Source organism: Chenopodium album, chromosome 18, assembly GCF_948465745.1.
Source record: "Chenopodium album chromosome 18, dcCheAlbu1.1, whole genome shotgun sequence".
NCBI classification, from domain to species: domain Eukaryota; kingdom Viridiplantae; phylum Streptophyta; class Magnoliopsida; order Caryophyllales; family Amaranthaceae; genus Chenopodium; species Chenopodium album.
The window spans coordinates 46,417,342-46,440,857 of record NC_137851.1 but is presented as its reverse complement, the minus strand read 5'-3'; the positions used below and the strand labels follow the sequence as shown (position 1 = coordinate 46,440,857).

Below are 23,516 nucleotides of genomic sequence, written 5' to 3'. Positions count from 1 at the left end.
TTCGACAGATGAAGTCGCGATCGGAAGAATCAATGCTATAAGCAATGCTTATTAATTCATCATTATTAAGAAAATTTGACTTTTACTACCACTAAAAAGCATCACTTTGATTTTTGTTACCTATCAGGAATTTTATTTTATTTTACTAACACAAAAAATACCAAAAAAATAAAATAAAAATAAAAGGATTTTATTACCGCTTAATTATTGTATCCGTTAGGGTCAATTATTAAAAAAATTTCCTCAATTTGCATGCCAAAACATGTTCCGTTAAGGTTTTAGGGATCATTATGGATCTTAAGGATACAAATTGAGTTCGAAATTGACAAAAAAATAACAAACATGCTTCGTTTTATTGTGTGTCAAAAAATCTATTGATGCAACTATTCTTTTTGCCTCGAAAATTACTCAAGTAAGGTTTTAAGGGTCATTTCATATAATTTGCAACTTTATTACTAAAAATGGATGCAACACATTATTTACATCCAATGTCTTCTTTCCTATTTAGGTTGTCATTTTTTTCTATCATTTTTCTCTCTATTTTTATACTCCCAAATAAATTTTACCTAGAAATTCGTACACCCTCTAAAATTGCAAATGATATGAAACTGATATAATATTTGAAATAGGTTTGTATTTAAATGAATGCAATAATGACAAGAAGTTTTGTGGGTAATGATTTCTTATTTATCTCAATTTCCCCACCATTCTTTCATAAAATATCCAATGACACAAGCTACAAAATAGCCTCATTTCATTAAACAATGAAATTAGCAACTGAATTCATAAAAAAAAAAAAAAAAAAAATGATTTCTAAAGGCAGCTTATGTCATTTATTCATTTTTTTTTTTTTTTTGGTAAAGTAGTAGAAAAGTTATATTAAGGGTGCTTAAAAGAAGCTATATGTTAGAGTTATAACATACCATAGGAGAAAGTACAACCCTAAGTGATAAACAAAAGACAGAGTTTCAACTAAAAGGTTTTTAACTTATTAAGGATATATTCTTTGATATATTTTATGGGAATATTTGGTAGTTATTTGGGGTTATCTTTTATATTGTTTCCTAATCTCTAGTGATCAAAGTTATGGTAATTCTAGGGTTAGCTTTCCCTATATATTGTAATTGATTCATTAATGATATGATAATCATGTTGTAAGTTCATACAAATCATAACATATAATAACTTTACTAAGAATTTATATTTACAAGACAAATAAATTAGCCAGGTTAATTCATTTTTCTTTACTTCTGAACTTAAAGATACTTTAAATACTGTTTCGGGGTTTTTTGAGTCCCTTGGGAGAGTTACAACACTAAGATTGGATGCTCACTTGGACGCCTATACCCGCAAAACAACGAAGCACCGAGTGGTCGGTGGTCCGCCTCCGAAGCCTAAGTTAGTAAAGGTCCGAAGAATAAGGTGCGGAATGAAAAGGTTTTCTGCTCGGATTCCGAGCTCGAGTGTACTGTTCTCTTAAGAGTGACAGTTCTGACAATGATTAGTAATCACTGAATATTCCTCGTAAGGCGTGTAAAAGGTTAAAGTGTACGTATATGTGTCGCCATAAATGAGGAGGTCATCTCCTGTTTATAGGCTCCTCGAAAAGTGTGCACTCCCTAAGGTTTCGTGCCCTAGGGAATATTCACGCAGCTTTTGCAGACCTCGGGATTTGGGCCTGAAAGCCGCCAATCCCAGGTCCTTTTATCTGTCTGCCACGTGTCGTTTCCTGGGAGGTCTAAGGTGGCGCCCCTTCCAGTGACACGTGGCGGACTCTGATCGGGCCAACTGGCCTAGGGTATTTTACCCAAATCATTTGCCCCTCACAGGTGACACGCGCTTGCCACGTGTTGCCTGTGACAGGTGTCATCATCCGATTGGTCGGATTTCAAAAAGTTACTGTGGAGGGAAAATTTAGGGTTTTTAACCCTTCTATAAATAGAAAGTTTTCACCCCCCTGAGATTTTACACCTTTGCGAATCTTTGGAGAATCTTGGACTTTTTGACCTTAAGAATCTCATAATTCCCTAAGTGTTTCTCATCTTTCAAGCATCCGATACTCGGCCAGCTGTCCGACCGTTCTTCAGCCAACCAAGCGTCTCTCGCCCTTCTTCTAAAGGTAATGCCTGTTTTCTTCTTTTACTTCTCATTTTTTCTTTGTTTTCGAAAAAATGGTGTCCCAATCGCATGCGGCACAGCATAGGATAGTGATCAGCCGGTCACCAGGGACGGCTGAATCTAGAACTTGCAGTGCCGACTGCTTGGCCAGCGACTGTGCTTTGCGAACTTCTCCGAATCCGGCTGTTTCCGTGTATGTGCAGGACACTATGGCCAGAACAAAAAGAACAACAAGAAAATCTAACTCTGATGGGTCTTTCTACCATTCGGATGGTTCAACCTTTTATTCAGACGGCTCAATGAGGGTGCCTCGAAGTGAGGTGTCGGAACACCCTGATAGCCCTTCTTATCTTCCTCCTACCCCCACCTACTACCATTCGCCCACTTCAAGTGGTACTCCCAGTGATAGAATACTGGAGGAGACGGATGAAACTTATGCACCCGGGCCTTCTGGACAGGTGCTGGAAGAGAGTCTAGGGGAGGACCCCTCTGGCACCAGTCGGCGGTCCCCTAGCTCTGATGAGAGCTCTGATGACGAGTCGGCCTCGTCATCTTCTTCAGATAATGCCTCCATTTCTTCTGGGGAGGCAAGGGCCAGAATAGATACTGCCAGGGAGTCCTTGGTAGTTGAGAGGGGGGAGTCCTGGGCTGAGCCGAGTGCTTCCAGGCGCTTGGAGAAAGCCCCCTACTATCATCATGTTTCGCAAAGCAGGCGGAACACCATGGCAAACGGCCTTGCAAGTTTTAGGCGCAAGGTTGTCCTAGGCCATGGCTATACTCTGTGCGTCCCTAACAAGGACGACACTATCACTTGGCCGACTATGGCCAGCTATGAAGACCGAGCATTTGGTTGCTATGAGGCGGCCTTCCAGGCTGGCTTGCGCTTCCCTCTCCATCCGGCCGTGGAGAGGATCTTGGATGGATACCAACTTGGTATCTGGCAACTTGTACCCAACTCCTGGATCAACATTATGGGGTACGTTGCCGCCTGCGAGATGCTGCAGGTGGAGGCGAGTTTTGAAGCATTCGCCCACATGCATTATCTTAGCAGGGCGCCTGCTAGGGGTGGTGAGGGCTGGTACACCTTGACTACTTGCAAGGGGTACATGATGGCTGTTGGCAAAGAAAACAAGTGGAAACACTGGAGAACTAAGTTCTACATAGTCAAAACCGCCGACACCTGAACCAAAAGTTTAACAGGTGGAACAAGGATCCACCTCTCCTAGCAGGCAGGAGTGCATTGCCAGCTCTTCCTAGACGAGCAAAGGAGGAGATCATGGACGCGGGTTTGTTCACCGTGTCCGTGAAGACAAATGCTGAGGGGGACAAGGAAGTCACCCCTCAATGTTATCTCCCTTTGTACAAATGGTTTGAGGAGGGGACGTTCTTGGCCGCTTGTGGGCTAAGTACTGAGATGCCGAGAGGTAGTCGGCCGTCTGTTTAATATGCAATTTCATTTTGCTTTTATTCACTTGTTCAGATGATTCTAACACTTGTTATTTTTTGCAGACAAAGCAATGGAGAAACTCTCGGCCTCCAGGAAGCCGGCTGTGTCTGCTGCCAGATACAGATCAAACGTCCTCAACAGGGCGGAGGCCACCACCAGCACTAAGGTGGATGAGCAGCGACTAGTCGGTACCCCAAGGGTGAGGATTTTATACTTAGCATTTTTCTGATTAATGCTGAACTTGTCCGAATGTTTTCTGACTTGTTTTTGTCTTCATTGATGTAGGGTACCTCCACCAAGTCCCCATCAAAATCATCCGACCCTAAGCTCCAAAAGACTAGGGCGGGTGATGTGAGCGCATCCGGCAAGGGCGGCCGGAAGCACATATCTCATAAGCCCAAGAGAGGCCCAGACGCCTCTGCTCACGAAGCTGATAGGGAGATCAGCAGGCCGGATGTCCAAAGGACATCGAAGGGTGGCTTCAAGCCACCTTCTTCTGCTGGCGGCTCAGAAGGTGAGAAGAGGTTTCTGGGGGAGAAACCTCCCTTTTCTTCCTGTAAGGAGAGATTTTTGGGGGAAAAGCCCTCCTTTTCTGCCGGTGAGAAGAGGGTTCTAGGGGAAGAAGAGGAAGAAGAAGAGGACGACGGTAAAGACCATTCGTCCTTCTTTATCTCCTAATTAGCCAACCTTGAATATTTTTCTAACTTTTTTCTCTTTTCAGTTCCTGTGCAGAGGCCGACTGTAGTTCAAATGGCCAAGTCCATGCTGAGGGCGATTGATGCTGATGACAAAGTATTTGTCAGATGAGTCGGCACCCTAGACTTAGATGGCATTCTAGGGAACCTCTGCGAGGTATAAGTTTAAACTTGAACAATTTTTCATTCGTCTCTTTTTTTTTTCTTTTTTGCTCAAGTCTTTATCCGCCTGGTTTTAACCATTCGGCTTCTTTTTGCAGGCCATGCTGCGCGTCCAAGGGCTAGGGAAACCCCTCAAGGACAAGTCCAAAGAGGTAAAGGCCGCTAAAGCTCAGGCCGAGTCCGCCTTGGATAGGGCTCAATTTGATATTGCTCAGAATGAATTTCTGACGCTTGATATGATGTATTCGCAGTCGGAAGCCAATCTGCAGGTGAAGAAGGACCTGGACTTGGCCCGCCTACAAATCTCCAACCTTAAGAAAGAGATCAAATCTCTTAAGACGGAGCTCGAGCCTCTTCAAGATGCCAAGGAAGAGGCCGAGAGAGCCAAGAAGAGGGTGAGCCGCCTGGAGCAGCGCCTCACAAACCAGGAGCACCAGCTGAAGACCAAGTATGAGTCCCTTGCTGAGCAAAAGAGAGCTGATCTTGTTAAGCTGATGGTGAGTGATTATGACTCCATCATGCGGGACACTTGGGCGGCTGTGCAGCCAGGCTCGGACTATCAGATTTGGAAATCCAAGTTTGATGAAATCACCAAAGCATTCGACGATCGCCTCCTCGAGGAGATGGAAGAAGCTACTAAGGCTGATGCCGAGGCCGAGGAAGGCTCTGGGTCCGACTCTTCTGGGGAGTCGTCCTCTGATGAGGAGGAAGGTCAGGTGGAGGAGCGAGAGAAAAATGATGAAGAGCAGCCGAAGGACAACAGGCCGGCTGTCACTGAAGAAGCTCCCCCCTGATCACTTAAGCTTTTTATTTTCTGTTTCTGCGGCCGAATGGACAAGTACTTTGTTTTTCCGGCCTGCGTGCCGAGTATTTGTATTTTTACCGTCCGAGGGGTCGGGTAATTTGACAATCTCTCTGGCTGTGCCAGATAACTATCTTAACCAATCGTCTGGTGGCGATTAGTCTTTTTTAATTTGAATCATTCGGCCATTTTGCTGAAGTTATCCATATTCCGTCCTTTGAATTTTTTTGAAATTTTTGCATGTTTTTGGCTAAGTATTATAACCTGTATACCATGCGAATGTTCTTGCCCCTGGACGGATGTCGAGTGGTTTCGGTTTATTGGATTGATTGACTTAGAAATTGTTGATACTTAGAAGGGTATTCATGGTTTCTAAGTCAATCAATCACTATGGTGATTGCCCCAAACCACACGGCAAACGTCCATCCAGAATTGGCAAATATAAGTGTTCATTCAGCCATTGGCTCGAACTAAACTCAAATTTCCAACTTAGCTGATATGCTAAGGAAAAATCCCCCGGTGTTCTGCCCCATAAGCAAAAACAGACGCATCCGGCCATAGGCCTCTTTGAGATAAAAATGCTAAGTTTGTAACTTAGCCAATTTTCTTTAAATTAATTGTCCGCCTGTCTTGCCCCATAGGTAAGGATCAGACGTCATCCGGCCAATAGCCTCAATTAAGTGCTAAGTAGTTAACTTAACTCGTATACTTAAAAAATATTCCGCCTGTTTTGCCCCTGAGCTAAAACAGGCGCATCCGGCTTTAGGCCTCGGTTAGCCTCTACTTGTGAAACAGTGACCATTTCTGAACTGTGCTAGAACATATAGAAAATTTTGGCCTTTTAGATTTCACTTTCGATCAGAACAAACGACTGCGGATGCTGCCTTAGCATTCGGTAGGGCCGCTTGATATATTCGTAGAGCAATGTGCCACCCAAATGGGAGATGCTTCTCCTCGACAAATTCGCCCGAATGGACGTCGCCGGTTATCTGACTCATGTTGGAGCAGACGGTCATACTCATGTTGGAGCAGACTGTGACCATTCGGTCTCTTTTTGTTTTTTAACATCCGGCCATAGGCCTCATTATGTATTTATCTGGCCTTAGGCCTCTTAAATGATTAAGTAAATACTCATCAAATGTTAGTATAAACTTAATGAAATTTCGTAGGAACGACTGTTCTAAAACAATCGGCTCCTTCAAAGGGATTGGGGCGTCTGCTGTTGGGACAGACGCTTTCCAAATTTATTGGCCGTCTGTATTTGGTACAGGCAACGCTCAAAACTTTAGATGAAAAGACAAGTTGGAAAATGAAGGCATATTCTCATTAACAAAACTTGAGATAACAAAATTAAAGCATTTACATTCGTACTTAGAAGTAGTACTTTTTCAAGTTGTCTACATTCCAAGTTCTAGGCAGCTGTCTGCCGTCTGGTTCTTCCAGGCGGTAGGTGCCGTCTCTTACTTCCACATAGATTAGGTAGGGGCCTTCCCAATTTGGGGTTAGCTTTCCCTGCTCATTCGCCCTACCGACTGCTTCCATTTTCCGTAGCACAAAGTCCCCCACTTTGAGAGGACGCTTGTGTACTCTTTTGTTGTAAGCCCGAGTCATTCTCAGACGGTATATCTCATGACGCAAGGCAACATTGCCCCTGCGCTCTGGTAGTGAGTCCAATGCTAGGCGCATGGCCTCCCAGTTCGCCTCTTCATCATACAACATGATTCGAAGAGTCGGCTCATAGTGTTCAATAGGCAGGACAGCTTCTGCACCATACACCATAAGGAATGGGGTTTCTCCAGTTGCCCCTTTAGCAGTCGTTCTGATAAACTAGAGGATGTGTGGTAATTCATCCGCCCAAAGGCCACCAGCCCGTTCAATTTTCTTTTTAATCCCGTCTGAGATTAACTTGTTGAAAGCTTCGACCTGGCCGTTTGCTTGAGGCCGGCCGACTGATGCAAAGAAGCTAGAGACCCCTTGGTCTCCCAGCCAAGTCTTGAGTTGAGGTGTTTCAAATTGAGGACCGTTGTCAAAAACCATAGACATGGGCACCCCGAAACGAGTGATTATGTTCCTCCAAATGAAGGAAATGACATCTTTTGTCTTAATGTTTTTGACCGCCTCCGCCTCTACCCACTTGGTAAAGTAATCCACAGCCACCAATATGTAGCGTTTGCCGCCTGGTGCAGCTGTATATGGCCCCAGAATGTCCATGCCCCATTTGGCAAAGGGTATTGGGATATGGATGGCCGTCAGGTCTGCAGCCGGACGATGGATGAGTTTGCCAAATTTTTGATACTTGTCACATTTTTTCACCAATTCCATTGCATCCGACTCCAGAGTTGGCCAGAAGTAAAGCCGCCTGGCCTTGTCAGCGAGGGATCTGCCCCCTATATGGGAGGCGCAGAATCCCGAATGCAACTCTTCGAGGACTTCCTTACCCTTCTCAGGGGTAACACACTTCAACAGGGGTTTCAGAAAACCAGCCCTGAAGAGTTCTCCTTGTTGCAACTCGAAGTTAGCCGCTCGCTTTTTCAGAACAGCCGCCTCCTATGGTGATTCAGGGAGCGTGCCGTCTGTAAGGTAGGCCTGGATGTTGTCCATCCAGGTTGAGCTTCGGTCAAGATCTCCAATGGGGTCATCCTCAGATATACTTCTTTTTTCCATGACCTCCCAGAAGACTGACCGAGGCGTTTCACAGGAGGCGGATGATGCCAGCTTGGACAAGGCATCCGCCTGATTGTTTGAAGACCTGGGCACTTGACTTAGAGTGAATTCTTCAAGTGTCCCAACTTCAGCTTTGACCGCCTGCAAATATTTTATCATGGCCGGATGAGTGGCCTCGTACGTCCCATTGACTTGGAGTACGACCAGTTGTGAGTCCGAGCAGGCGTCAATTTTCTTTGCCCCTGCTGCCTTACAGTACCGAATGCCAGCAAGCAAGGCTTCATACTCGGCCTCATTATTAGAGACCTGGAACTTGAACCGTAGTGCATATTCATATTTGTCCCTTTTAGGAGACTGACAGATAATTCCTGCACCACAACCGTTCGCAGTGGAGCTCCCGTCCACATACACTTTCCAAACCTGACTAGTATCATCTGGAGCAACCGGCCTTGTCATTTCCACAATAAAGTCGGCGAATGCTTACCCCTTTATTGATTTCCTGGGTTCATAAGTGATTTCCAATCCTTGCATTTCAATCGCCCATTTGAGCATTCGTCCAGAAGACTCCAAGGTTGTCAGTGGCCGCTTGATCGGCTGATCAGTATAGACCACTACCGCATGTGCCAGGAAGTAAGGTTTCAATTTCTTGATGGCCATGTAAAGAGCGAGACCAAATTTTTCAACCATGGGGTACCGAAGCTCAGCGTTCCTGAGAACATGGCTGATGAAATAGACCGGGAGCTGAGTGCCATCTCTTTCGGCTAAGAGAACAGCGCTGAGGGCATGATCGGAGACGGCCAAATACATGAAGAGCGTCTCTTTGGGCAAAGGGCTAACAAGCCTCGGCAAAGAGTGTAAATGAGTCTTTAACTTTTGAAAGGCCGCCTCTGCGTCATCTCCCCATTCAAAATTAGTCTTCTTCCTGATTGCCTGGAAGAAGTAGAGACACTTATCGCTTGACCGACTGAGGAATCTCCCCAAGGCCGCCAGACAACCTGTAAGCTTTTGTACCTCTTTCACAGTGCGGGGCGACTGCATGTCGATGACCGCCTGTATTTTCTCAGGGTTGGCCTCTATCCCCCTTTGATCAATCAAGAATCCGAGAAACTTCCCAGACTCAACACCAAAGACACACTTTTTTGGATTTAGCATGACCTTGTGCCGCCTGAGTGTGGCGAATGTTTCTCGGAGATCAGCAAGGTGATCCGCTTGTTGTTTGGATTTGACTATCATGTCATCAATGTATGCTTCTACATTCCTCCCAATCTGATTAATGAAGACCGTATTAATCATTCGCTGGAAAGTAGCAGGCACATTCTTCAAACCAAACGGCATCACAGTATAACAGAACAACCCCTGATCAGTGACGAATGCAGTCTTTTCTTGATCTTTTTTCCATAGGGGGATCTGATGAAAGCCTGAGTAGGCGTCCATAAAACTCATCAGGGCATGTCCGGCTGTTGAATCGACCAGACTGTCGATCTTTGGCAATGGATAACTATCCTTTGGACATGCTCTGTTCAGGTCGGTGTAGTCAACACACATCCGCCAAGTTCCATTCGGCTTTTTTACTAACACAACGTTAGCTACCCAGTTGGGGAAATTGCATGGCCGAATGAACTTGGCGTCCAACAGCTTTTTAGCTTCAGCTGCCGCCGCCTGACTTCTTTCTTCGCCGTGATTTCTCTTCTTTTGCCGAATGGGCTTCTTTTTGGGATCCACAGCGAGTTTGTGGACAGCGAGATCCGGGCTGATGCCAGGCATCTCTTCCACTTCAAAGGCAAAGATGTCTTTGAATTCTTTCAAAATCTGGTGCAGGCTGTCACCTAGCTTAGCAAATGCAACCGTCCCCACCTTAACAGTCCGCTCTGGCCGAGTGTCGTCCAGAGGGATATCAATGTGTTCACCAGTCGGCTAGGGACGGAGGTCGTCTGACCGCTCCCCGGTCAGTGATTGGTATTGCTTCTCTTTTTTGACCACCACCAGTTGATCAACTTTTCTCTTTTTTTCGGCTGGTGGGGCCGCCTGGTCTTCCCTGATATCATCAAGGTCGACTGTTTGTTTGCCCCGGAAGGTTGCTATGACCGCGGGCTTGACATCCGAGAGGTAACACTCCCGAGCTGTCTTTTGGTCCCCATTAAGGGAACCGACTGTGCCATCATCCTTCTCATACTTAACAAGCATGAGGGCAGGAATGATGACGGCCTTGCACTCGTTCAGAGTGGGTCGACCAAAGATGAGGTTGTAGGCAGTAAGCTCTTCAACCACGAGGAAACGGATGGTCATATGCCGACCGTTTCCCTTTTGCCCCAGGCGGATGGGCAGATCTATCCTTTATTTGAGGCTGAAACAGTCATTGGTGTCATGGCCGATATCTTCATGGAAATGGCAATGTTTATTTTTGTTCCGATTTTCAACGGAACCTCTCATTGGAGTCGGCTTCTCGAGAGTCAGCCGATCCTTTATTTCCATCAAGATGGAGCAGCAGTCTTTGTGGAACTCGTACCTTGGGACGTACGGTTTCCACTCTTTCTTCTTTTTCTGGGCCGGCTGATCAGAGTTATCAACGGCCCAGACTTGATTTTTCTTTTTGCTCTCTTCTGGCTTAGGAGCCGGCTGAGCAGGCCGATTCTCCTTCTGTCGGTCGGACCTCTTAGAGTCCGACTGCCGATTGGTGGAGCAGAGCTCGGTCACCTGTATATAGGCTTCCGCCTCTCGCAGCGGTCCCTGCAGGGGTAAAGATTTGTTTACGGACGAGTTCGTACTTGAAAGTAGAACCGTCCTTCAGACCCTTGAAGAAGTCTGTGAAGGCGACCTCATCAGGCAGCCCATGGATCTGGATTCGCACCAGATTGAACCGCTTGACGTAGGAACGCAAGCCTTCTCTATCTCCCTGCTGCACATTGCCAAGATCAAGGCTTGTCTTCTTGGCAGGGATGTTCATAGAGAAGTTGGAAGCAAACAAGACCGCAAGCGTCTTGAAGCTATTGATACAACCAGCCGGCAGATTGCCGAACCACTGCTGGGCTATGCCCTTCAGGGTGGCTGGAAAGCAGCGACACCATGCGGCATCATCCAACCCTTGTAAATACATGAGGTGGGTGTATGCTAGCAGGTGGTCTTCAGGGTTGGTGGTCCCATCATAGGTTCCAACCAACACATTTTTAACCTTCGCCGGCTGTTCGGCGGCGGTTATTTCCTTAGAGAAAGCAGATGGTTGATCTCCAAGGTGCTGCAGCCTAAGCTGCCAATCCATGGGTTGATAGCCGCATGCCGCCTGTCCTCCGAAGAAGGCAGGTTGGATGTAAGGTTGAGCAGGCGTCTGGTACAATGGCTGAGCCATGTACTGAGCCGGCTGAATTACATGAGGTCCAACTTGAACCCGAGGGCTACTTACTGGAGTCTCATGCACAGATTGTGAATACCTCAAGGAGGTATTCTGGAAGCTGTCGTGATAAGTCGACGTTGGAGCCGACTCTGAAAGCTCATTCCTCTTCTGCTCGATGTAATGTCGAGCGTCAGAGAATGTTTTCTTGTTACCATCCGGCTGAACATGTCGAATGGCTTTTCTTTTTTCCGTTTCTGGGAAACGGAGTCTGGAGAGGTCAAACTGAGGCCGAGTCTTCTCCTTAGGATGAGGAGTCGGCTGGTGGTCCCTGACCGATTTGTGCTTGCCCACATGGGCTGACTTCTTGGCCGACTGCTCCTTTGCAGGAGTAGCCGACTTCTTGTTGGTGAGTTGTTTAATCTCACCACGGAGACTGCTCACAAGCTTCATGAGCTCGTCTCTGGTTACTGGGTCTGATCCTTCCGCCTGGGTAGGATCAACCGGCTTTTTTGGATGTCCGGCTGGTTTGCTCGGAACATTCTGAGAGTGAGGGCTCTCCCGCTTTTCCTTGCTGCGGATGCGCCTGGAGATGAGAGACCCATCTCTGGCAGTATAGGTTTCCACGTCACCTGAGTCATGGTCCGATTGGACTAATACTTCTTCCAGGGACCGATTGGTCTCTGGTGGTTGTCTGGTCTCCGGTGGCCGATTGGTTTCCGGAGGCCGATTGGTTTCAGGAATTGGTACAGTTTCCAAAGAGGCCATCTTAGAGGTACTCTCCCCACAGACGGCGCCAAATATTTCGGGGTTTTTTTAGTCCCTTGGGAGAGTTACAACACTAAGACTGGATGCTCACTTGGACGCCTGTACCCGCAAAACAACGGAGCACCGAGTGGTCGGTGGTCCGCCTCCGAAGCCTAAGTTAGTAAAGGTCCGAAGAATAAGGTGCGGAATGAAAAGGTTTTCTGCTCGGATTCCGAGCTCGGGTGTACTGTTCTCTTGAGAGTGACAGTTCTGACAATGATTAGTAATCACTGAATATTCCTCGTAAGGCGTGTAAAAGGTTAAAGTGTACGTATATGTGTCGCCATAAATGAGGAGGTCATCTCCTGTTTATAGGCTCCTCGAAAAGTGTGCACTCCCTAAGGTTTCGTGCCCTAGGGAATATTCACGCAGCTTTTGCAGACCTCGGGATTTGGGCCTGAAAGCCGCCAATCCCAGGTCCTTTTATCTGTCTGCCACGTGTCGTTTCCTGGGAGGTCTAAGGTGGCGCCCCTTCCAGTGACACGTGGCGGACTCTGATTGGGCCAACTGGCCTAGAGTATTTTACCCAAATCAAATACTATAAGCAATAATTGATGCAAAGTAGAATATTAAATAATACAAAGTAGAGGCCGAATACATTTATGTTTATATATGTATATGATCTATTAATAACACACACTTATATTTTGTTTATACATATATGCTTTTTTCCGCCGCAATAACGACTACAAGTGTATATCACTAATCAATAGCATAAAAAAATTTAAAAGAAGTCAAAGGAAATCATTGATTTTACTTTCTTTTTCTCATCATTCAATTTCAATTTCACAATTTAGGTTGTATCCTTATTTTTATTCTCATTACAATCAATTTAAGATTCTCCTAAACTCGATTATTGAACTACTGTTTACAGTTATTGAACTCAATTTTTTTTTTTTTTGTTATATAATTGTACTAATAGGAAAAAAGCAAAAAGACAACAAGAGAAAGACATTGGTTTTTAACAAATATGTAGATTAAAAAAAAAAAAAAAATCACATTCAAAACCAGGAAAAATTCTTAGGTGGACCTGGTCCACAATAAATTTATTGTAGACCTTATAGTCTCACGTGCCAATGGTAGAACCAAATAGCCCACGAGAGTTTACCCAGTACAATTCTAACAAAACCCCTACAAATACCCAGTTTTCCTTCATTTAAAAAAAAAATCTATTCTCTCTCCTCTGCTAAAACATCATCGACGAAAATCGCGATGCAAAATTTATCAATTTAAGAACGAAATTCTCATGCAATTGATCTCAACAAATCAATTCATGAATCAGAATCAAACACAAATAACAATGAAGGTATCAATTATTACTCTTTATTTTGATTTGATTTTGATAAAAATTAATTATACTGGTTTTGTTCTATTATTTATATTTCTGGATTTGTATTCTAATTCAAGATCTCAAATATGAAGGAACGAACAACACGAGGATGATAATTGTTAAAGGAGATGAACAACACGAGGATAACAATAATCTTCAATTGAGTAATATTTCTACTGTAATTGATGGTAATTACTTCTTCATTGCATTTCGTTAGTTCAATTTGATTTAGGAAGATGACCTTCAACATATTGTTTTGCCGTTTTGTGACAAGCAGAGAACAATGAGTTGTTCTCAAAGTCCCGTAGGATTTGGAGAATCATATAGTTGAATTTTTTTTTTTTTAAATTATTCCACCTTATTAGCTCAATTGGTTGAGCACAGTGTATTTTCATTCGCACAAAAGATGTAGGTTCGAATCCTACGTAGGCTAACATATAGACATAGAGGGACCCTTTTTAGCAAATAGTTACCATTTTTCACTATTTTTTCCACATATTGTGACCTCTATATACATATAGTTACCCTTTTTTTTTTTACATATATTGACCCCTTTTTTACATATAGTGACCTCCATAGACATAGGCAGACTGCAGGGCTACTTTGGGCAGCTTGGAGATGTCGCAGCATGCTTCACAAAGTATGTTGAAGAGTAATGTAAGTACTCAAAATTATATTAAATTGATAAGTGCAGGATGGGCAGGGTTGGGGTGGTTGCTAGAGACTATAAGGGTGAGCTGGTTGCTGCTGCTATCAAGAGAATCCACCTGACCCAAGCAGAGATTGTAGAAGCTCAGGCCGTAAGATATGCTCTGCAGCTAGCAAAAAACTCATGTATAGCCATATTTGGATAGAGAGTGATGCGCAAGAATTTGTCCGTGCTATTAAGTCCGGGAGCAATGGAGTCACGCCTTTTCACCTAGTTATTGAAGATGTGAATAATGATAGCTTTAAGGCCGATTATTGTATTTTTTTTCTCATGTTAGACGGGTCTGTTATGTCTCATACGATTGCTCGTTGGGATACTAGTAGAGTAGTAGTAAACTAGTAACATTGAAAGAGCCTATATTGGCTCTTTTCCGCAAAGTATCATTACTTCAGCGAAGATTGATTTATTATAATAAGGCCTGTGCTATCTTTTCTTAAAAAACAAAAAAAAAAAAAAAAAAAAAAAAACATACAATGACCCCTTTTAAGATATAGTTATCTTTTTTTTTGTAATTATCTTATTATTACACATAGTGACTCCAATCTAAATATAATCATCCATTTTTTCACTTATAGTGACCCCTATTGAAATACCAAGAAGTAGAGCATTAAAAGCTTAGACGCAAAAACAGTTTCACAATGTCAGTTTCCAGGATGATCTTGTTAAGCTCAGCTTCAATATTGAAATACAAGTAATCATCTATATTGTCACATATAGTAACCCAATACATACATTATTACATAGTCACCATTGTTATGATTTTTTTTTAAAACATAGTGATCCTTATATAAACAAAGTCACCCTGTACACTTTTATAGTTAACTTTTATTAATGTATGGTTATCGATGTTTTAATAGCCTATGTAGGATTCGAACCTACATCATTGTGCACTTGCACACAACTCTACCAATTGAGCTAATAGGCTTTATAGTTAAAAACAATTTTCTTTAATTTTCCAAAAGAACAAGAGACAAATCTCATAAAAGTATGAACATTAAAGCATACACTGTACTACAATTAAAATCAAACTAAACAGAAATAAAACAAAGTAAATCAACCCAACACACACCATTGTCACTTATCATGCCCATATAGCTAAAAAACAATTTGTAGCTGCTAGCCTACAACATGACAAGTTGGCGCTTGGCACGACTAATCATAGCAGGAAGAAACAAAATCACTTGATTTCAAGTGAGACGTAGTAGCATTAAGTTGTACCAAATAAGACTACAATAGCTTTGTGGTTTCCATGTCAAAACTCTATACTTGAATTCAGCTCATCTTCTAATTATAACTCTACAAGTATAGTTTAACTTAGGTGTCAAATAAGCTAAACATATAAGTCTTAATATATGGTAAGATATTAATCAAGTCATATACTCTCACCAATTTGATAAAGTAAACCCATATATATATGCTCTGCCCTTCTCCTTGAACTACCCTTCTCCTTGACCACCCATCTGAGAGAAAATCTCATAGTGCTAACAACGATTCAATTATAAAAGGCCAACTTTAGCATGACCAATAAACACTTCAATATAAAATTATAAACGTATAGCTAAGTGAATAATAGTTCTGGAGTATAATGACTCCTAAATAAATTGAACAACTTTTTTTTTTCATCTATATTTACCCTATTTTACTTAAAGAGTTATCATATCTCACAAAATTAGGAAGATACTGTAACATATGGTGATTTTCTAATTCACACAGTGATCGACCTGACTGTAATTAAGCAGAACACCCTTTTTCAATTATAGCAACCTTTTCTGAATCATAGTTACTCTATTTCAACTAATTGGCATTTTGACTAAAATACGAGTCATTATTTGTTGATCTACATATTGATATCCCGTTCAAAAAAAAATATACATATTGATATCAAAGATCTCTAAATTAAACCAAATACGAGAGCAAAAATAATGATATACGAAATCAAAACCATAATTAAATAGCTAATGTATAAACATAAAACACGAAATTCAACTTAAATACAATTCAAATATGAATTTAACAATTGAAACCCTAGATCGTTAATACTATACAAATTCAAGCAAAAACTCCAAAAGAGCTTCGATTCAAGAAGAACAGCAACATAATAAGCTTAAGAAGTTCAATAATCAACTCGAAAATAAGAAATTTTACCACGATTATGTTGTTCATCATCGCGATTTAATTTGTTGAAGAACGAAGGCCAATTCTCCTCTTAGACGTTCCACCGCTTCTCATTTTCACCATTAAAGAAGAAGTTAAGAGATCTTGAAAGTGCAGAGTGAAGACTCTTATGGGCGAGCTTTGAAGAGAGAGAAAATGGAGCTTTGAAGAGAGAGAAAATGGAGCTTGGAAGTTCATAGGAGAGAGAAAAAGCAAGAGTAAAGGTGATGAAAGAAATTTTGTGAAAATTATTACTGTAGCGGAGCTTGTCTGATTTCTAAACAATTAAGCACACCTATTAAATACACGTGACAAAGTAGTTGGTCCACAATAATTTTATTGTGGATGTGGTTTATTTAAGAATTTGCACAAAATCAGTGCCCAAATTATGGTAATAAAATAAAAACCGGACTATGGCATAAATAAAGACACCGGCTAATTAAATGAAAATAGGTACTCGCTTTCAAAAAAAAAAGAAGTTAAAATAGGTACTCATTCAAAAAAAAAAATAAAAAAAATTGAAAATAGGTATAGTACCAAAAAACATTCACTCGTAGCGGACCTAGCGGTTTTAAAGGTCTGGTGCTTTGTGTTAATTTTCAATTCCTTCTTCTCTCTCCTCTCAAGATTTATTCTTACCCCAACACCTCACTTGTACAAATTCTTAAATGGACCTGGTTCACACTAATTTATTGTGGACCACCAACATTAGAGACATATGATTGTTTTATTAATAAAAAAAATGTTACTATATTAAAATAAAGGTTATTATGTTGAAATAAAAGTTAATGTGACATTATAAAAGCTATAAGAGCGTTAATTTTTTTTTTATTGAAATTTTTAATATAAGGTCAATATGAATAATAATTATCACTATGTTAAAATTAGGTCACTATTCAACATAATGTCGTACTTTAAATTTATAATAACATTAAAGATCATACAAGTTTTAAAAAGGGTTACTATGTTAAAAAATAAGATTACTATATTAAAATTAGGGGTCACTATATTGAATATAATGTCAGTTACGTGTATATAAACCTTGGGTCCACAATAATATTATTGTGGACCAGGTCCACGCAAGATTTTCTGCCTCACTTGTGCTTCATCTTCCTCACCTCCACCGCTCCACGGCTTCCTCCATTTCACTGATGTTGACACATCATCCACCATCGTCTGCAAGTCCTAGATTCAGTTTTTGCGATTAATAAGGTAGAATTCGAATGAAAGTTCCTCAAGCGAAAATTTCCAGCCTTAATTCGAGCAAAATCGAAAAACACCATACCTAATTTTGAGCCAACGTTCTGGTTTTTCATGCAATAATACAAGCAACAACAAATTCGAATTAATTTCAAACCAAATATCTGAATTTTTCGAGGTTAGGATTTTTGGGTTATTTAGCTTTGCCGTTATGTTTTGGCTTTTTGGTCCAAATTATTCATGTTAAATGCTCTGATGACAAATTAGGGGAAAGAGTGAATAGAATGGCTTTGTATTACTTGTTTATTATTCATCAATAACATAAGATAGGAAACAATCTTTCTAAAAGATATACTTAGATAATATCTTAACATATAATAAACCTAAATATATTATTCTCCTAATGAGATCAATACGGAAAATATATCACACATATATTTTCCGATATTATCTCTAACATCTGATTTCTTGGTCTTAATTTATGTAACAATGTTTAGCAGTTTAATTTGGATGAATCTTGTTTCCCCCCCTAAATTCTATATTTTTCTGAGTAATTGGGTGAAACAGCTCTTGAATTTTGTTTATTCTCAATTAAGTTGCTACCTTTGTGTTTTATAATGAATGATTTACGTTTAAGTGTTTTTTTTATTAAATTTGATTTGATTTCAATTTAATTCCTGAATTTCGTTGATGGATGTTTGTTATGTATATCTGCATATTGAATATAAATTCTGATACTTTGTGATATAACTTATAATTGGGTCATTTTGTTATATAAATGATGAGCAATTGATGGTAGAAATCGATGACATCACATTTTGCACTTTTGTGAGTTTTTAACCTTAATTTGATTATAATGTGTTATGAAACAAAATAAATTATGGGTGAAGGGTAAATATTGATAGTTACCATTATCCTTGCTAATGCAAGATAAACTATGCTTGCTAATGCAAGATAAACTATGTCGTGATATTGATGACCAAAATTAACTCGAGGCCATGATTTTAATGCAAGATAAACTTATCAATAGAATTAACAAGTGACTATCAATATTCTATTGAGTCATCAATTAACAAGTGACTATCAATATTCTATTTTAATGCCAACAAGGTACTTGATTAATCCTTTGTTAATGCAAGATAAGCTAAAAATTGGATGCACAATATTGCTTTTAATTCTATTGAGTCATGCCATGATTTTGTTATTGTCTTTCGTAAGAATTATTATCATAATGGTAAAATTGTAAGACATATCCCACATAGGAAGAATAAGATAATCAATTCATCCAACTTAATTAAGTGTGAAACTTACTAGAAGTATTAACATATATTTAAGGCCCTGCTATCTCAAGGTCCCCATCATTGCTTTTAAAAATAGTGTTTGTGTCAAATTATATGTTTCTAGAATATAGTAGAGTCTATATGTCAATGAGATTTCTTGTCTTAAATTGTTGAAGCGTGGGAATTCTTAGAGATTATCTTATTAGATGGTGCAATGGAAAACGAGTAGCTCATAGTCAACTTGAGTCTAGGTTGGAGACTTTGCGTACTTAGATAGTCAACTAAAAGGTATGTCTATCCAGAAACCCCAAGCTCACAAGGTTACATTTCTCTTTTACACTATTTGTCATGCCTAGATCGTATCTCAACTCTTTGTCTGTATGTTGTCCATATGTTGCTGTATAATTCAATTTTAATAATGTGGGAAATGAGTAAGTTAATTTGGACTTTCAAAGACAAAGAATCCCATTAGTCAAACTTACAATCCTAAATGGTGTAACCGTCCTAAATTTTATTTTTGGAGTCGAGGCGTCCACTTAGGACCCCCTAAATCACAAGCTGGACATTTTCAGATGATACTTTACCTCAACTAGCTATGTTTCTAAATAAAGGCTATCAAAGCAATTAACCCGAGGCTAGCATTAAAACCAAATTCTTAAACACAGCCTTCTACTTCAGTTATTCTGATAAAAAAATTGAATAGCTTAAAGAAGACTATTTTAATACAATCTGAATAACTGTCATTGCAGTATTGCATGCATCTCTTGTATAAAAAAATTTCTAAGGACCTTGAATGAGATTAAGAAATCTATGAAAGTTGCAGGACAACTTGCTTTATAATTTTTTTTTTCTCGTGTTTTAGTCTTGTAATGTTGTTTGGCTTTGTTGTGGTATATATTGCAGCTTTATGATTATGCCCCAATATCTTATAGATTGTCTTCTGAGCTTTGTTGTTGCTGAGTATATTTTGCAGATATATTTATATATTTTGGTCTGTATATATTATTGTTAATTTTGACAAATGTTTGCTACAAAATAAAGGAGATTTTTTGTCCTGTGATTAGTAAAGTTTAGTTTCACTTGGGAGTCTTGGACTGTAATCTAATTCTTTTTCATTTTTCCTTTTTCCTCAGCTGGCTGCTATTGCCATTCCACCTCCCTTGCCTGCTGCTCAAGTATCTTTCCCCCCTTACTAGCTGCTGCTGCCTTTGCCCCTTCGCTATTTGCTACCCTACAGTCTTCCTCTATTGCTGCTGCTTGAGTCAGACTTATGATAGTGATTTTATTTCTTCTCACTTTTTTTTTTACAAAATCAATTACTGCAAATGCATAACATTGTCACTGCTAATGCAGCCAGGCTAGCCACTGCAACTATTGTTGCTAATGTAGTCGATGCTGATGCTACAACTTATTGTCGGCCTGTTGCTATAAAGGCGGCTGTCTTTGTTATAAATCCCTTGCATAGTCGTTGTTGGTTGCTTTAAGACTTACAATTGTTATTTGGATGGGCTAACGCTTTTTTTGTTTATTATTACAGGACTTTAGTGACGAATCAGGACTCAATGTCATCCAGCAGCATGTCATGTTTCACTAAAATGCTCACATATGAGTTCCCCTAGACTGGTTTGACACTCCACACAGCAGCAACAAATTAATGCATTCTTGCCTTGTGAATTTCAGCACAACATATTATGTTAGGCTAATAGTAGAGGACACAAACATAATTATAGATTGTAATAATCTAGTTTTTAGTGTATTATAAACACAGATTGCATATTTTGTAACTTTTGTGTATATGTATGTGTTTCTGCACTAATTTTAATCAATACAAAATCAAATTTTTTTTAGCCTTATTGGCCACAGTAATATTTATGGAAACAAAGTTCACTAGCCACGGTAAAATTTGAGAAAAGGATCTCATTAGCTACGGTAATATTTATGGCAACAAAGTTTGTTAGCCACGATACAATGTGTGGCAAATAATTTGTTAGCCACATTAGTATTTGTGGCAAGATAATTTCTTTGTCACGGGAATACACGTGGCATAAATATCAAAATTTGCCACGACATCCATTTCCCCATGGCAAATTTCTTGCCACTGCCTCTTGTGCCATGGGTGTAAAGTTTAAATTTTAAATTTGTGTCACGATTTTGTCTGTGGTACAAAAGTCAATTTGTTTTAGTGATATGTGGTACATGTTAAAATATTTGTCTTTGAGTTTCTATACACCGGATATTCCATGCACAATGCTGGAATTAGAATTAATAACATCATTCAACTGCTTAAAGTTATCTCAAGCTGAAGCTATGAGTAAGGCCAATAGTTTAACAAAATTAGCATAAGAGGCTTTGGATTTCACCATAAATCCCCTTTTTCACTCCTTAGAAGAAGTGTAGCAAATACCGACCTCAAGAGTGGACTGGTTTAAGGAAGCATCTACTAAGATATTAAACTGAGAGGTAAAGAAGGATTTTGTGAATTTTGTAGTTGGGTTTAGAGGAGAAATTAATACAAGGCTAGGCATATAAAAATTCCAAAGAGACCCACTCTATGGACTTGATAGTGTTATCTAGTGCATTATTGGTGGTCTAGGAAAACATCCAAGCATTCCTCCTTTTCTAGATGGACCAACAGACAAAAGAGAAGATGATGGGTCAGGGGATGGAATCAAGGGAGAAGCAAAGTTGTAAATTATAAGTAATTTAGAGATGGAGAGGGATATCAAGGGCCCAATTAGGAGGGGGGGAGAAGGTTTCACACCTCAACAGCTCTGTGCAATCTCTTAGAATATGGAGGAGGGTTTCATTCAATATTTGGCATAAAGGACAAGTAGGAGAGAGCTGAATTCCATTCCTGGAGAGATTTTTTTTGATAGGGAGGGCATTGTGCGTGGGTTGCTAAAAGAAGATTTTTGATTTTTAGAGGCCTAGAGGAGGACCAGATGTAATCCTAATTAGGGAATGGATAGGGTTAGAAGACAGGTTTTTATCCAACCAAGAATTCTTGTACAGTAAGACAACATTAAAGGAGGATCTACTAGCATCAGCACATACCAGGTGATCTTTAGTATCAGGAAAGATCCCACAACCTTAATAGCTTCATTCAATAATAAACCCGGAGTGGGTCATAGAGATAACAGACAAATCTCCAGAGCATAGTTTCCCCACTTACCCCACAAGCAGAGACTCATCACTAGGGTGTAGTGTCCCTTGAATTAGAGACCTGTGAACACTAACTAGTCACTACAAGTCAAACTAGAAGTAAACATGGGAGTTTTCCCCAACCATCCTATAAGTAGCAGAAGAGAACAAACTCCAGTCCTTTCCTATATCTTGCCAAATATAGGATCCCAATTTAAATTACTTAGGAAATTATTGTCTGTTAGCCACATATTTCTCAAAGATAACTTTAGAAGCTAAGTTATCAGAAGAGCGGACCTTCCAGCACAGCTTAATCATATCAATCTCATTTAAAATTACATTAGATTTCACACCCGATTAAGCCCCTAGCCTCTGTAGAAGCACATATTTTGTTCCAAGCAACCATAGAGAGCTTCTTGGACTCAAAAGAGGAGCCCAATTCCATGCACAATCATTAAGAGAAGATAAGATAAACTTGTGCATGGAGATGCATTGCATAGAATACAGAGGGATAGAGTTGGGAGTTGATTTTATCAGGGTTAATCTTCCAGCTTTGGAAAGGTATTTAGTTTTCCATTGAGCAAGCCGGTTCTAGACCTTTTGGATTATGGGAATCAGGGAGGTTTATTTTGGGGGTCTTTTATCACATAGTGAGAATCCCGGGTAAATACCTTGGTCATCAGTGGGAATGACGTTAAACCGGCTAGAAATCTTCGACCTTATCTCTTGGGCAGTATTCTATGAGAATATTTTTTTTTTCTTTTAGAAGTGTTCATATTTAAGCCAGATAGAGCATGGAAGCTATCTAATATATGGGTCATGTGAGAAGCAATAGATGGAGTAGCTTCACCAAATAAAAAACATGTCATCTTCAAAGAGAAGGTGAGGTACTTCACGGGAGGATCTAGGGAGCTTGAAGGGCATCCATGATCCCTTAACACAAGCATCAGAGATCTTCTCTAACAGCAGCTCCATTCATTGTATGAAAAGGTAAGGGGGGATAGGATCGCCCTACCTAATACCCCTGGAGGGAGAGAAGAAAGCTATGGGATTGCCATTAAACATGACCGAAGAGAAGGTGGTAGACACGTAGCTCATAATTAGCTTACAGGTGTGGCACAGTCAAAGCCATGGTGGCATAGGACTGTAAGGGTAAAGTCCCATTTCATAGTATCATAGGCCTTTTCAATATCAATCTTTATGACAAAGAAATTCTTAGCTTATGAACCAAGATTTTGGTCAATTATTTATAATATGTGTAATTATTGTAGCAATAAAAATGAAATAATTGAGAAACTTTTAGTAAAAAGTAGATTTATGGTGGGAAAAAATAGTTGTACATAGTATAATAAAAACGAAATGAATGAGAAAGTAATATGGTTATTATAAAAATGTATCCTTTCGTTTTAATTACTCACTTTCTATTTTAGGCCATTTTTTTTATAATGTTCTACACACTTTGCCAAATTCTATTTATGGCATACTTATTTTACTCCTCCAACCTCATATTTTTTTAGCCTCCCTCTCTTACTTTATTCACCTTTTTATTACATATATATCCACCTTTGTTTTTACACAAATTCACCTTTTTATATTCTCACTGTTACATTGTGTATCTATACTAACACTTTGTTAATTGGATAGAAGGAAATGGAACGAAATGAAGAGAAGAGAAAGGGTGG

At 40.3% G+C, this 23,516-nt stretch overlaps 1 long non-coding RNA gene across 1 annotated transcript; it reads left to right on the top strand.

Annotated features, from left to right (window-relative positions):
* Window positions 1-13,172: 13,172 nt before the first annotated feature.
* On the top strand, window positions 13,173-14,520 carry LOC145590953 (uncharacterized). The gene is made up of 3 exons (XR_014102217.1): window positions 13,173-13,326; window positions 13,443-13,538; window positions 13,918-14,520. It is a non-coding gene; the product is annotated as an uncharacterized LOC145590953 (long non-coding RNA).
* The last annotated feature ends 8,996 nt before the right edge of the window (window positions 14,521-23,516 follow it).